Raw genomic sequence first — 15465 nt, forward strand, 5'->3', positions numbered from 1 at the left:
TCTCAGACAAGTCACTTCTCCAGCCAGACATGGCCTCTTTTTATAGTATACTCTCAGTAGCAATGACATGGGCCTGATCCCCCTTACTGGTGCAAAGGGAAATGCTTGGAAGTTCACCTTATAGAGGTTTCCTTGCACATACAGGCTCCCTTTACCTCACTGCATGGTAACACAGAAACCTCAAGCTCCTTTTTGTACAATATATGACGCCTCAGGAAGGAAAGCGAGCATCAGAAAGGAGCAGGGCTGAGGAAAGGGTTCAGAGAACAAGGAGGAATATAAAGGGCACTGCAAAACACCCGTAATGAAGGACGCTGTCAAAACCACTGCAAAGATATCAGCTTCAGCAGCCCTTCATCACAGGGAGGTAACTTGTGAGAAGAGCGCACAAGATATTGTGTTTTCTTGCTTCTGCCCTTCCTAGGTATCACACCACCGCTGTTAAAGGGAGAGAAGAAAAAAACAATTTAAGCAGCCTTAACATATTTTTTCAGACACCTCTTAATGGCATCTTCAGCAATTACATTTTACTGAAAGCAATAGATAAGCTGACACAGTTTCCAATATGCCCCTTCATTTTCTTTTTCCCTTGTGCTGGCAAGTTTTGACAAGTCACAGCTGTTGGTCGGGGATACTGAAAAAGGAGAAGGAGATAATATGCAAATCTACACAGCAGTCTTGAACAGTGAAACGAAGCACATTTCATTTACATTTTAAAACAAAGTATGTTTTTTAGGAGCCAGCTACATTTATATAGGTTTATTTGCTTTCTCTGGTCTTGAGCTTTCCTAATACAGGGTATTTCGTTGCAATTGCTCTTTGTTATTTTCATCCCATACCTCTTAAGGTATAAAACAATTAAATCTTGACTTCCCGATCTCTCTCCCTAAATACAAAGTATATCTTAGCATGTAAAACTTTCCACTTGGAAATTTACAATTATAATCGTGAGCTCACTGCAGACCTCCAGGGAAGGATTTATACTGAATATGAAATAGCTGTGATAGTTTTTTTTCTAAATAGTTCGAATATGGAAGAACATTTCTGAAATAACTTCGACTTAAAGAGACATTGTTCCACCAGGTCTGGTATCCCTAGGCCAGAAGAACAGCCTCCAAAATAAATGGTTTTTCCCTATATAGTTTTAACATTTTTACTTCATAAATTAAAGAAAGAATTTTTAATACCCAGGGTCCCACTTAAAGGGAGGCAATAAGGTCACTGCCCTGCTTACATATTCATTACATAATTTTGTTGACTTCTGTAGAATAAACCAGCAAAGAAAGCAGATCATGTCTCTGATCCCAGCTGTAAGAACCAACTTATCAATGATTTAACTTTAAAAATATCCATAAAAACTACTGAATTCAAACCACTATTGAGGACATCATTCATTCTGGATGGTTTCTTCAGAAGACCCATGTGGAAATAGGAATAGTGATAGTCAACCAGTGACCAATGCTTTTCTAAAATGCAAGATCTGTACCAAATTTCATTGAATGTATATCATTTATCCTAAAGTTTACTTGAATAACATTTAAGATAGATACTCACCTTTGACTTCCTTTACCATGGTTATAGAAGATATCCTCTCTTTGCCTATCTGCAATATTTTTAAAGAGTTGTAAGTTAGTCAGTTGTTTATTACATAACAAGTCCATAACTTTTGATGTGCCTAGCTATTTTAAATAAATGGACAGATAACTAGAAATAGTGTCCAATAAGTTCAAAGGCATTTGAACTTGCACTACTAAGTGGTCTCAGTTACCTGTTGACTTCCCAATAAAAAAGATTTTACACCATAGTATAGACAAGCACACAAAGACACAGAACATATTTTGAAACTGTCACACTTTGGGCATTTGATTTGTTTTGTTTTGGTTTATTTTATTTTATTTTCTAATTTATACTTTATTTCAAAGCTAACAAGTATAAGCTTTGAAAAATGGATCAATGCAACCCATGGTTTTAAGAGTGAGAGTACTCAAGAAACAGAAAAAGAAAATAGTATGTCAGTCACAGAGTTGAGAACTCCAACATTCATTTAACTTTGGAAACTATAACTATTTCTTAATAAGGAATGGTATCTTGTGGGAAATGGATTTCTAACTTCCAGGACAAAAGGCTGAGATTATAAAGTAAAATCCATGACATACAAAAATATATTTTATCCTATATATTTCTATATTTATAGGTATATATTTATGTTTCTATATATAAAAATATATACTTTATATTTCTACCCTTGTAGTCCAGGCTAGTTTATCACTAAGATGAATATAGCTGATCTTCTGAACTTCTTAATTACTTTTAATATGTAAGTTTGTGTGTCTTTTTTACTTTACTTAATATTTTACTTCTCTATTTTTCAAAATAATCCCTTTTGTTTCTGATAACCTCACCATTTAATATATTGTCTTTCATCAGAAAGAGATTGTTTATATTACTGTTGAGGTTTAAACCCAGCTTGCAACTAAGCACCATACAGCCTCTCACTTGCTCCCCTCTGGTGGGAAGGGGGAAGGAATCAGGAGAGTAAAAATGAGAAAACTCCTGGGCTGAGACGAAGGTGGTTTAATAGGTAAAGCAAAAGCAATGCACGCAAGCAAATCAAGGCAAGCAATTCATTCACTGCTTCCCATGGGCGGGCAGGTGTTCAGCCATCTCCAGGAAAACAGGGCTCCATCACACGTAACGGTTACTTGGTTAAAAACATCATCACTCCAAATGTCCCTCCCCCCACCCCCTTCCTTCTTCCCCAGATTTATATGCTGAGAATGATGTCATATGGTATGAAATACCCCCTTGGTCAGTTGGGGTCAACTGTCCTGGCTGTGTCCCTTCCCAGCCTCTTGTGCACCCCCAGCTCACTCACTGGTGGGGTGGGGTGAGCAGCAGAAAAAGCCTTGACTCTGTGTAAGCCCGCGAGCCCTGCTCAGCAATAACTAAAACATCCCTGTGTTACCAGCACTGTTTCCAGCACAAATCCAAAACATAGCCCATACTAGCTACTGTGAAGAAAATTAACTCTACCCAGCCAAAACCAGCACAATCATAATTAAGCTGTAATAGAATGCCAGGGACCGAATAGTAATGAAGAGAGATACTCTTCATTAGTGGCAGACAAAAATCCTTTTTTTGATATATAGGATTAAAACTGGAGCCTGTTTCTCAAGAGAAAACAATGAAGGTCCCTCCCATTCTTTTTAATATGCACCATAATATTGTTTCAAATCACCGTATTATCTCCATGCATGTTACTTTTCATAGCAGGACAAGGTAAGTAACATGTGTGCCCTTGTTGCCAAGAAGGCCAATGATATCCTGGGGCGCATTAAGAGGAGTGTGGCCAGCAGGGCGAGGGAGGTTCTCCTCCCCCTCTACTCTGCCCTGGTGAGACCCCACCTGGAGTACTGTGTCCAGTTCTGGGCTCCCCAGTTCAAGAAAGATGAGGAACTCCTAGAAAGAGTCCAGAGGAGGGCAACTAGGATGATAAAGGGACTGGAGCACCTCCCCTACGAGGAAAGGCTGAGAGAGTTGGGCTTGTTCAGCCTGAAGAAGAGAAGACTGAGAGGGGACCTTATCAACACATACAAATATCTTAAGGGCGGAAGTCAAGGAATATGAGGAAAAAACTTCTTTATTTTGAGGGTGACAGAGCACTGGCACAGGCTGCCCAGGGGGGTTGTGGAGTCTCCTTCTCTGGGGATATTCAAAGCCCGCCTGGATGATGTCCTGTGTAACATGCTCTAGGAGAACCTGCTTTAGCAGGGGGGTTGGACTAGATGATCTCCCGAGGTCCCTTCCAACCCTTGCGATTCTGTGATTCTGTGATTCTTAGCCCAAGTATAGAAGTATTTTTAAAGTATTTTTCTGAAGGTTTTTTGATATTTCTAAAAATATTTTATGTCTAAAAAACCTGAAAGTTGATTCACAAAACTGCCCAGAAGAGGTTTTCTAAAAAAGAAAAAAACCAAATCAAAACAAACAAACCCATGGAATTGAGAGATACATGTTCAAATATTGCTTATTTCTGAAAGACCTTGAACCCACATTAACTAATTCCCCAGAGTGTGCTATAAACTTATGTGGTATTCTCAGTAACTCCTTCTGAGTGTATTCCATATTCAACTCTACTAAGTATTCACTAGGCCAACTACTACAGCATAAATATGCCCTTTCAGTATACTGTTGGCCAGGATACATAGTGTTCCTTCTGTTACTGAATTTTTGCCTATGTATCTCATATGTTGGCAAGCATGCTAACCCCTAGGCATAAATAAAGAGATTTTGGCATCCACCATTTTGATAATCTGGCAAGTGTGTATTTCAGGAATGTCAATTTCCTTCAAAAAATTCTAATTGAATTTTTTTCAGCATTTCCAGAAATATTGCCTTTATTTATCCAGAATTATTCAGTGAGTTTAAACAAAATTCAGGAATCTGTCAAATGATATTTTTTTTACTATGTACTAGATTAACTTAAGCCACTGATTTTCCCTTCACTCTTTTAACTTCTGTGCATATGAATTAGCTATTGGTGTTTTTTGGTTACACATTTAAAAAAAAAAAAGTTAGAAATCAAACTGAATGGCTCTAAATGGTAAAAAAAGGTTAAAAAAATAAAATAAATTTGAAGTGGTTTGCAGGCAAACTGAATAACAGAAAAAATTATGCAATAACATCCCAAACGGAGATTAAGCTTTTATAGACCAAATCCTTAGATAAATAAATTTCCTCATTCCATCACAAGCAACAAATAAATTCAGCTCATTTTTAGCACACTCTTTATTGTCAACTTGTGGCAGAAAAAATGTCATTCTATAAACATGAAATAGCTCAGTGTGTGATAATATATATAAATCTGGAGGCACAGGGTCTTATTTGTTTATTTTTTAAACAAATTGACAATATTAGTTTATCTTAGATACATGACCATGGATAGTAGAACAGATGAGAAATTCCAATTTTTGCAATTGGTAACCATAAGCTAAAAAATATAGCAATAAAATGGTTTAATCAGAGTAAAATTATTTATTTGGAAACAGCTGAAGAGCTCCTCATTTGTCTGTATCTCTTTTGCCACGTTCCCCTCCATCAGTGTCTCTCAATAGACTTCAGCCTCCCCTCCTTCTGCATCAATTTCTGGCCATGGTTTGTGATGGGACATGTGCTCTTCTTGGGAACTCCAACCAAACAGACACACGGATCAATTAGGTGCTTAAAGTATAACACTTGGCAAACACTACTTGTGCAGTATAGGCTGAATAGCAGCAAGTTTAACTTTTCAATCATATATACATTTTTTTTAAAGAGGAAAATCTACAGAAAACAGATTCTACCTGAAATTATTTTACCTGATTTGTCTCAGTCAAAAGTCAGACACTGTTTTAATGGTTTATCTGTGACAAGCCTCCAGTAAGGGCATAAGAGCTTTTCAGCCTCCTCTGATAAAGCCAGATGCTGGGCCATGTCCTCATTAGTGCAAAGCTAACACAGGGCAGGTCCCAGAGCCAGGTGGTTAATTAACCTGACAAATCTATCTCAACCAGCTTTATAACCATACCCTGATCAACTTTTATAATGCAGTTCTCCTATGCTGCTCTGGGGGAAGGAGGCTTAGGAGTGAGGGAGTGAAGTTGGCCTGGGGAAGGGGACAAAGGGGTCAAAGGTGTTGCTTTAATGTTTGTCTTTGTTTCTCACTACTCAAATCTACTTTAACTGGCAATAAATTAAATTATTTTTCCCCATGTCGAGTCTGTTTTGCCCGTGACAGTAATTGGTAAGTGATCTCCCTGTCTTTATCTCAACCCTCAAACTTTTCCATCTTGTCCACTTGAGGAGGGAAAGAGAGCAGTTGATGGCATTTGGCCCTTAGCCAAGGTTATTCCACCACAGACCTTCTTCATGATCTATTTTCTTAACACTGCTCCACCTATATATCTAATCTCACTACTGATGTCAATAACTATTCAGGAATCAGACTGTATGTCAAATGAGGTACAAAAAGTTTTCTTGTTCCTGTGTAGTTAAAACAAAAAGAAAAATAAATAAAAGTTCCTGTCCTCTGCATGACAGATTTTTTATGTGCTTAACTGATAGAGTAGGAAGTACCTAAAAAACATGTTTTACACCATAAATCTGTTTTGGACCTCCTTCTGAAAGAAATTTTGGAAACCAACAATTTATATACTTTCTAACCTGTGGATGTTACTGTTAGGGTACAGAAAGGTTCTGCAGAAATGTGGACCTTTTTAAAATCCTAACTGCCTCTTGCATTTGGAATGGCTCATTCAGGGCTTCAGAGAACTGTAGCATCATACAAATGAAAACTTGGATCTGTATGCTTCAGTTGCAAAGCTTTGGCCACAACCCAAAAGTTACTTTGATTAGCTGTCTCCTGTTGGCACATATACTTAGTCTGGGAGTGCCAGCCCCATAGAAAGACATGCAAGAAGTTTCATACTACTTGGTAGTCATAAAACCAGTTGTCGTGGTTTAGCCCCATCCGGCAACTAAGCACCACACAGCTGCTTGCTCCCCTTCCCCCTCCCCAGTGGGATAGGGGAGAGAGTCAGAAGAGCAAAAGTAAGAAAACTCATGGATTGATATAAGAACAGCTTAATATTTGATGATGATGATTATAATGATGATGATGATGATAATAATTGCAATTAAAATAATAATAAATTGTAATAAAAATAATAATAAATTGTAATAAAAGGAAAATAAGAAGGGAGAAAGAGAGAGACAAAACCGAGGAAACACGGGTGATGCAACCACTCACCACTCGCTGACAGACCCCCAGCCTGTCCCCAAGCAGTGATCGCTCCCCTTGGCCAACCTCACCCAGTTTAGATACTGAGCATGATATCATATGATATGGAATATCCCCTTGGCCAGTTGGGATCAGCTGTCATGGCTGTGTCCCCTCGCAGCTGCTGGTGCCCCTGGCAGAGCAGAGGAAGCTGAAAAGTCCTTGACTGGCGTAAGTACTGCTCAGCAACAACTAAACCATCAGTGAGTTATCAACATTCTTCTCATCCTAAATCCAAACCACAGCACTATGCCAGCTACTGGGAAGAAAATTAACTCTGTCCCAGTCAAAACCAGGACACCAGTCTTAAGCACTGTTGAACAAAGGTAAAATATTAACACGACCAATGGAATTCTCTTCCTTTAACAGAGGTCATATCCTGTTGAGATGAAGTCACAAGTAGGATAGATTTGAGAAGGCATCCAGATTTATTGGTAGGGTAAACCATGTCTCTCAAGGCACGGATGTAATGTCAAATTGTGTAAAAATAAAGAATATGAACTTTGAAAGGCTCCTATTTACTGCATAAAACACCAACAGACTAACTGATATCAACAGAAAGAGAGTCTGAATGGCTGTCCTAAAGCTGCCCTTAGGCTGTAGAGATGGTATTAGTCAGACAGCAGTCCAAGGGGAGATCCATGGAAGTCAGGCCACAGACCCTGAAATATGGTATAAAATGTGTCATGTCATAGCTCTGAAAAGGACATTCTGAATCACATGAAAGCTGTAGAAATAGGAGGCAAAACATGTGCTGACTACAGAACTAGGTTTATGGCGAGGAGCAACTGTCAGTCTCGGAGTGGACGACATAAAATCGCGTGAAGTTGTACAAAGCAATGTGATGAGTAATGAGCCGTAGCTGCACACAGGTATGCACAGCACAGATGCCAGGAGTGTTGTTTAGTGAGGGTAACTCACTTTAACAGCAGCTCTATTTTTCATCAAATTTTATGGAGATCCCTCATGAGCACTACTGTCTGACCTGTCCCTTGGACTCTACAGTGCCCCAGCATGGCCTCAGCAAAGCACGATGAGTGTTTTTGACCATCAAGTCTTGGTGTGAAAAATCAAAGGTACATCACAGAGACAATCTGAGGACTTCTGTGTCCTTGAGGGGATCTGCTGCACAAAGCTGACTGCTGAGACAGCCAGCTCTCCAATGGCAAGAAGAGAAGGAAGGTGATTTAGAAAATCACATTGTTCTGAAAAGCACAGCAAACTGGGAAGGACAGGTATGTCTCACTACAGGATGGCCAATTTACAGAACTTATTGAAATTAAAATGGTCTGGGAAAACAAGAGTAAAAGCAATAAGGGGGTCTCCTTGGACTTTTCACCTGCTCATTTAGTCTCAGTTTGTTGGAAGAAACATCAGCTGAAAGTGTACCATTTGAACCCTAGTTTCCTGTCCCAAGAATCCTGATGTTTTGGAACAATTACAGAAACAGAATTTGATTTTGTATGAGAAAAAAATCTCACTGGTTGTGTTTTGATTTTCAGAGTACAGTAAAGTTCTGCCTTATATTTTCTTCATTTCTAACTTTTCTCCTTCATTTTCAGGGTAAACACAGTGACAATATTTTATCTCTGGCAAGAGCTGTTGCAGTGGACATTTTAAATGAACAGTTCCCAATTTATTCCATCTCTGGGATAAAGAAAACCTTCAAGAGACCACTAGGTCAGACCAGCAATTTAGCTGAATTGTTAGTAAGGAAACAGTCTGATGCCACAGACCTTGGCCACAGAGTGCCTGGGTTGGCAGACTAGCTTGCTTTGCTCCTGAGCTGTGTAGATGGAGGAAAATATTGTCTTCATTAAAAGGTCCCTTTCCACCCAAATTATGCAAGCATTGATCTAGTGCCACACATTCATATTCTGCGTGACTGGAGACAGTTGGAAAACCTGGCACCAGTTAATCTGCTCTTAAGAAAAGGAAGAAAAATGCAAAAAGGTTATAAAGAAGAGAGAGTTGGATTGCTGGAAGCAGTCTCAAGGAAGTGTAAACCTAAGAGTCGTGCAATCATTTGCATACCCAAGATATCCACATCACCGACAGGTTATAGGTGATTCACAACTAAGAGGAAAATGACCCAGCTATCAAGCAGAAGCTACCTCTTTAAAAAGTCTCACTCTAGAAGGAAGGATAGATTGGATTAACTCAAAATGTCCTGACTACCTGGACTGGTTTAGTCACTCCCTGGCTAGTTCTGAGTTACGGACAAGGCATAAAGGGGCAGACAATAGTGTGCCTAATGAAGCACAGTGCTGGATGAGATCTGTGAAGGCCAGCTTAGGCCTATGGAAGGTCCTCTGACTTTCATTTCTAGGAAAATATAGCTCATATGCCCACTGTTTAGTCCCCTAAAACTTTCTGTACGTGGTCTGTAAGACAACAGTCAAAGTCAGACAAACTGACTACATTGTTCACTCTCAGAAGCCCGCTCATGAACAATCCTATAGCCTTGGAGCAGGCATATTCAGGGTAAGAGAAATGGCTGGCAGTACCCACTGCTTTAGGATATAGAATCATAGAATTAGATTGGAAGGGACCTTTAAAGGCTCTGAATTCCTCACAGTCTTGATACCAGTTAAACAGCTGGCAGATCAAAAAGACACATATAAAGGATGTGGAAGCAATTTAAAGTCTTCCTCCAGACATCAAAATCTTCGGCTTTTCAGCAAGTGATTTCCAGCAACCAGTTGGGGTAATGAATTTGTGACACAGTTGAGGAACTCAATTCATTTCATATATGACTTTGGCAGAAATATTTCAGTCCTTAAGTGTGGACCAGCTTTGAACTTTCAGAGAATGGCTCCATAAAGGCTCCATCCACCATGCATTTAAACTCCCATAAACTGTTGGTTTAAAATTTATCACAATTATCTGGAATCATATAGAAAACAAAACAATAATAAATCAAGCATTGGAACGTCTTATGGGGTTGGGGAATGTTAGATAACTGCCCTTAAGCTTTTTTCTTGGGTTTAGTAGGATTTGCATGAACTGTGGATTTAATCAGCAGCCAACATCAATGCACCATTTGCACAGGTTCTGTGTCTTACAAATGGTTTTCCATGCAATCACACATATAAAGAAGCAACACAACCAGAAGTCTTCTGAATCTTTCATGTGAAATCATTAAACTGATGTCACATCAAATTTAGTTCCACACATCTGTGGAGTAACTGTATTCATAACATTTTATGAACAACACACTCCCTTAAACAAGACATGCAGACTGATGCCAGGTTGCCAACTGATCTTGCATCTGTTTCCTAGGAAATGAAGTGCAGAAGGAAAAGTCATGTCTTGTACAGTGCTTTTTATTATTCCCCAGCTTTTCAAAAGTTTTGTTGCTTGAGCCATCATTACATCTCACAGACAAACTCAGGACTAAAGCAACTTAGCCTTCCTACATAAAGTTTGCTCATTTCACCATAAATGCATCTGTGCACCAAAGAAAACTCATCAGTGACATGAGACTTTATTACCTTCTTATTTTCTTCAGTTAAATGAAGGGAAATTGGTCTTCTTTTTAATTTTTTTTTTAATAAACAGTAATGTTAAGCATCATCTTTATGCCGCAACCAAAATCAGAGTCCTGTTATAGTAGCCTAGGCCCACCTTGTACAAGATAATGAAACAACAAATAAGAAGCAATAGCCTTTGTCCCAAAACACATGCATCAGTTGGACATGTTTGAAAATAAACTTCAGGGAAAATAAACATCAGGAAAAATAAATCTCCCATCGCTCTCTCAGCTGATTTCTGATGGAATGCAGGCTTAAATGCTAAGGCAAGAATGTTGGCAAGAATTAGGCATCTATCATTGATACCAGCTTTGCAGAAAAGCTCACCTGTTGCAACAGGGGTCATATTTGAAGTGTCATAGCTTATTTTTTTAGACAACTGTTACAAGGGCATCTTTCTTTTGAAACATGAGTCTGGGCACATGGGTCATTTATTCATGGTCCAGTACGTCTGTGCTTAGTACCCTGAATACACAGGTGCTAAGCTGGTGTTCTGCCTAAGCTAAGTCAATGTGCTTCCCAGATGTGTAGCCTCACCCAGCCAGAGACCTGCATTAATTGATCTGCGCGTATGGTTACATTTTTACTTGGCTAAGAGCATGAAAATCTGATTCCCTAAGTTAGAGAAGCACTTTGTGGGGATTCATCTCCCACAAGTCCACATGTTTACAATGAATCAGAATCATAGAATAGTTTGGGTTGGAAGACACCTTTAAAGTTCAACCCCCCTGCGATGAGCAGGGACATCTTCATGTCATACGTCAACTGTCAAAATCTAGTCTGAGAAAGCACCCCAAGTTCTTACTATACCTAACGGGGAGTTAATAAACAGAATGAATGTAGCTCCATCTGATCTATGGGTGCTCACATTAATATAGACTGAATCACACCACAAATCTCATTGACAGTATTGATCAGACTTCCATGGACTACTAAGGGAAAAAAAAAGGCCATGACCATTTTAAATGTAGACACCTACATTGTAGAGCCATACTTTTAGTCAGGAAGTTTTTAGCCGTTATGCCTGATTTTGTATTCAGAGATGATGCTTTATGCATTCAATTACAGGTTACATACATATAATAAAGCCAATTTCATTACTGCAAATCATATACAAATGCCTGCAACATCAACATAGTATACTGTTGTGAAGTAAATGCCGTTTGTTAGCCTCTGCTATCACCTCTTCAATGAAATATCAGGTGTTCATTGTCTTTGACAAAGTTCAAAGAATCATTGTTTACACAGGAAGACTTCATTAGAAGAATGGGTCACAAGAAGCAAAGACCTTACACAGATATTATTAGTTATCATTAAGTTTTTAAGCATAGTCTACCAGGGCAGGTTTATGTTAGACATTAGGAAAAATTTTTTTCACGGAAAGGGTCGTTAAGCATTGGGATGGGCTGCCCAGGGAGGTGGTCGAGTCCCCATCCCTGGAGGTATTTAAAAGCCGGGCAGACGAGGTGCTTAGGGACATGGTTTAGTGGTGGGATGGCAGGGTTAGGTTAACAGTTGGATATTAAAGGTCTTTTCCAACCTAAACGATTCTGTGATTCTATGATTCTGTTGTCTTATTTTTGTTCTTTTTCTCCCGGTCAGTATTTAAGTTAAGAACTTGTAAGGACTTGAGTTGAATAGATTTTTAGCGTGTCTGTAGTCACTTGGCAATCCATGATGCAGCAAGTGAATATTAGCAAGATTAAAATTTTGCCCAAAAATATGTGTGCAGGACATGGCAGAAAAATCTCAAAACACCTATTGCAATTGAAGATGAGAGTACAGTTTAAGGCTAACCGATGGGAATTGTATAGGGTTTTTCTTCCAATCAGACTGACATACTGTTAACCCTGGCAGGGGGGTAGCAAGTTTTGGAATAAAGACTCAGAAAAGCAAAACACCGACTTCAGCAGTTTATCTAAAAATACCTTAGAACTTGAATAGGTTAAAATTATGTGAATTTTATGTTTGCTACAGACTCACATACATATGGGGATCCACACCAGCTGTACTAGTACAAGGAAGAACAATGGCACCAGGACAGTGGCAGAATGGATTCAGGTTTCTTTTCCTAGTTCTTTGTTTTTACTTTTGAGTATCAAGTGGAAATGTGTATTCTCTTTTTTTTTTCTTCTGCTGTTTTCTGTAGCGTGTTTTGAAAGTGATTGGAAAGGTCTTAATTAATGCTTTTCTGCAAGACTTAGAGATATTATCATATTCTGCCTGGTATTATGGCAGAAGAGAAAAGAATAACCTGTTTTCAACATTTTATTCACCATCATTCAGCACCTGTTGAGAAAGGTAGGAACCTCTCATAGGTTACTGGGAAAGTCTTGCCTTGTCTTTGAACCCGGGAGCCTGTTCCCTCTATTCCCCATGGTCCTCCAGAGGCACAGCTTCCTCTGGAGAAGTGCTAAATGCATTAGCAGCATTACTTTCCTTTTAAGCAGAGTGCTTTGGAAGCAGAATTGTCATTAACATGAAATTGCTTCGGCTAGCACTTAAGCTCAATAGGACAATATTTAAAACATTAACTACAGACTTCCAGCTGAGCTCTTCAGCTCTTCTTTTCTGTCACATTACACAATACAACTGCTTTACGTTGACTATCTGCCCTTTCTTCCTCTTTCTTAGGCTTATCTCAATAAGGCCTGTCTCAGAGTCACTGAAAGGAAGAAAGAGAAGCTGAATATATCTGACAGCTATTTCTATCAGATAAACTAAAGTTCAAATGAGTGGAACTCTTTTGCCTTTCAAAGGCCTTCGGTCTCCTGACATTTTCTCATGCAATATAAACCTTTCTGAAAACCGGGGATTGCTGTCACTTTCTTTGTGCAGTGATGTGGGACAGATCCACCTTTGATTTGCCAACTTTGTTGAAGGATAAACATTTCTACTGTAGGCAAGGGGAGTATGGTGTCACTCAAAGGGAAGTGTAATGTTATTGACTGCTTTTCTAAGCACCCATCAAAATAAGTTTTAAGGTTATTTAGAGATATCACCCTCCAGTCCTTTCTAGGCCAGGTTGTTCTCTGTTCTTAGAGTGCCAAATAAACGGCCACACAAAAGGTTTTCTATTATTTGACAGGATTCACCTCAATGATCTTTCAGATTAAGGTGAACATATTGATTAGAGCTGGTTTGGGATAAAAACTACCCATCAATAGTAACATTTTCTAGGCTATTCAACCAGCAAAAAAGCATACAGAACAAGGCAGTGCAGTATTTTCATCAATAATTGGCTTGGGTTTTGCAGACAGGGAAGGTCTTTGAACTGACCTCTAGGAGGTCCATGATCTCCCAGACCAAGGAATGCATCCTGGATATGTTCAAACCTCTCCCTTTCCTTGGAGAGGAAGTTTTCTCTGCACATCTAAATTGACCAGCAGGATGTTTTAGCCCTATCTTTTCTATTTCTGTTGTTTAGGAAGGGATGCCTCAGGGTTTCTTGCTGTTAAACTCCGTTAAAGCAGAGCTTTGCTCTTGTTAAAGATTAATTTTACCTTGAGTCTAATGCAACCCCAAGAACAAAAGTTATAGTTTTTTTTAAATTACTCTGACTACTAAAGTGAAAAGTTATAAATTTTAATAGTGTGATTATGACCTATTAGAGTACCATTAACTTTTTAATGTGCCAGGGGTTGCCACTGAAATGTATGTTAGATTAAGCTGAAGGCTCGTTCACTGGTCTTTATGTTTCACCAGTAGATTTTTAGAAAACAATTTATATCTTCTCTGGAATTAGTGAACTCCATAATGGAGGCATTATCAATATTGCCAATAGGCAAAGCTGTACTTCTACTGTCTCCTTTTTTACCAGCTTCTTTACCTGTCCTAAAAGATCCTGTCTTCCTTTTGTCTTTTGATTTGTAGCCCAAATCTGGGGTGTCAGTTTGGGGCATGATGAAGGCTGCTCAGAAAGCTTACTTACTGGGCAAAGAGGCAAGCCTTTCAAGAGATGAAAGCTTAAGTCCTGGTACAGGATAGGCTCAGAATCAGAAAACTCTACATGGTATTGATACATTTACTTCATGGTTCAGTGATTATGTTGTATTCAGGAGCAAACCTGCACATAGTTGGTGAAACTTCTCTGAAAAGCTTATGATTATTAGAAGGAGGCATTTTTCTCTAGTTACAGTAGATCTTCATCCACTGTGAACAGGTAGTCCCTGCAAATTACGACAAAGACCAACTCTTTCTTCCATGGACACAATCACAACACATCATTGATTTTTAATTAGATTCAGGACTGGACTTTCTAACAGAATAAGCCTCAAAGCCGTCTTCTGGCCAGCTATAGAATCATAGAATAGAATCATAGAATCATCTAGGTTAGAAAAGACCTTTAAGATCATCACATCCAACTGTTAACCTAACACTGCCATCCTACCACTAAACCATGTCCCTAAGCACCTCATCTATCCTTCTTTTAAATCCCTCCAGGGATGGGGACTCTACCACCTCCCTGGGTAGCCCATTCCAGAGCCTGACAACCCTTTCGGTGAAAAAGTTTTTCCTAATGTCTAGCCTAACCCTGCCGTGGCACAACTTCAGACCATTCCCCCTTGTCCTATCGTTCGTTATCAGGGAGAAGAGGCCGACCCCCACTTCAGTACAGCCTCCTTTCAGGTAGTTGTAGAGGGCGATCAGGTCTCCCCTCAGTCTCCTCTTCTCCAGGCTGAACAACCCCAGTTCCCTCAGCCGTTCCTCGTATGACTTGTGTTTCAGACCCCTCACCAGCTTGGTTGCTCTCCTCTGGACGTGTTCAAGAAAGGCAACGTCTTTCTTGTAGTGAGGGGCCCAACACTGAACACAGTATTCGAGGTGCAGCCTCACCGGCACCGAGTACAAGGGCACGATCACTTCCCTTGTCCTGCTGGTCGCACTATTCCTGATACAGGCCAGGATGCCATTGGCCTTCTTGGCCACCTGGGCACACTGCTGGCTCATATTCAGCCGGCTGTCAACCAGTACCCCCAGGTCTTTTTCCACCAGGCAGCTTTCCATTCTCTCTTCCCCAAGCCTGTAGCATTGCATGGGGCTGTTGTGACCCAAGTGCAGGACCCAGCACTTGGCCTTGTTGAACCTCATACAGTTGGCCTCAGCCCATGGATC

Source organism: Egretta garzetta, unplaced genomic scaffold (genome assembly GCF_000687185.1).
Source record: "Egretta garzetta isolate BGI_Z169 unplaced genomic scaffold, ASM68718v1 scaffold74, whole genome shotgun sequence".
In the NCBI taxonomy this organism is placed as follows: Eukaryota; Metazoa; Chordata; class Aves; order Pelecaniformes; family Ardeidae; genus Egretta; species Egretta garzetta.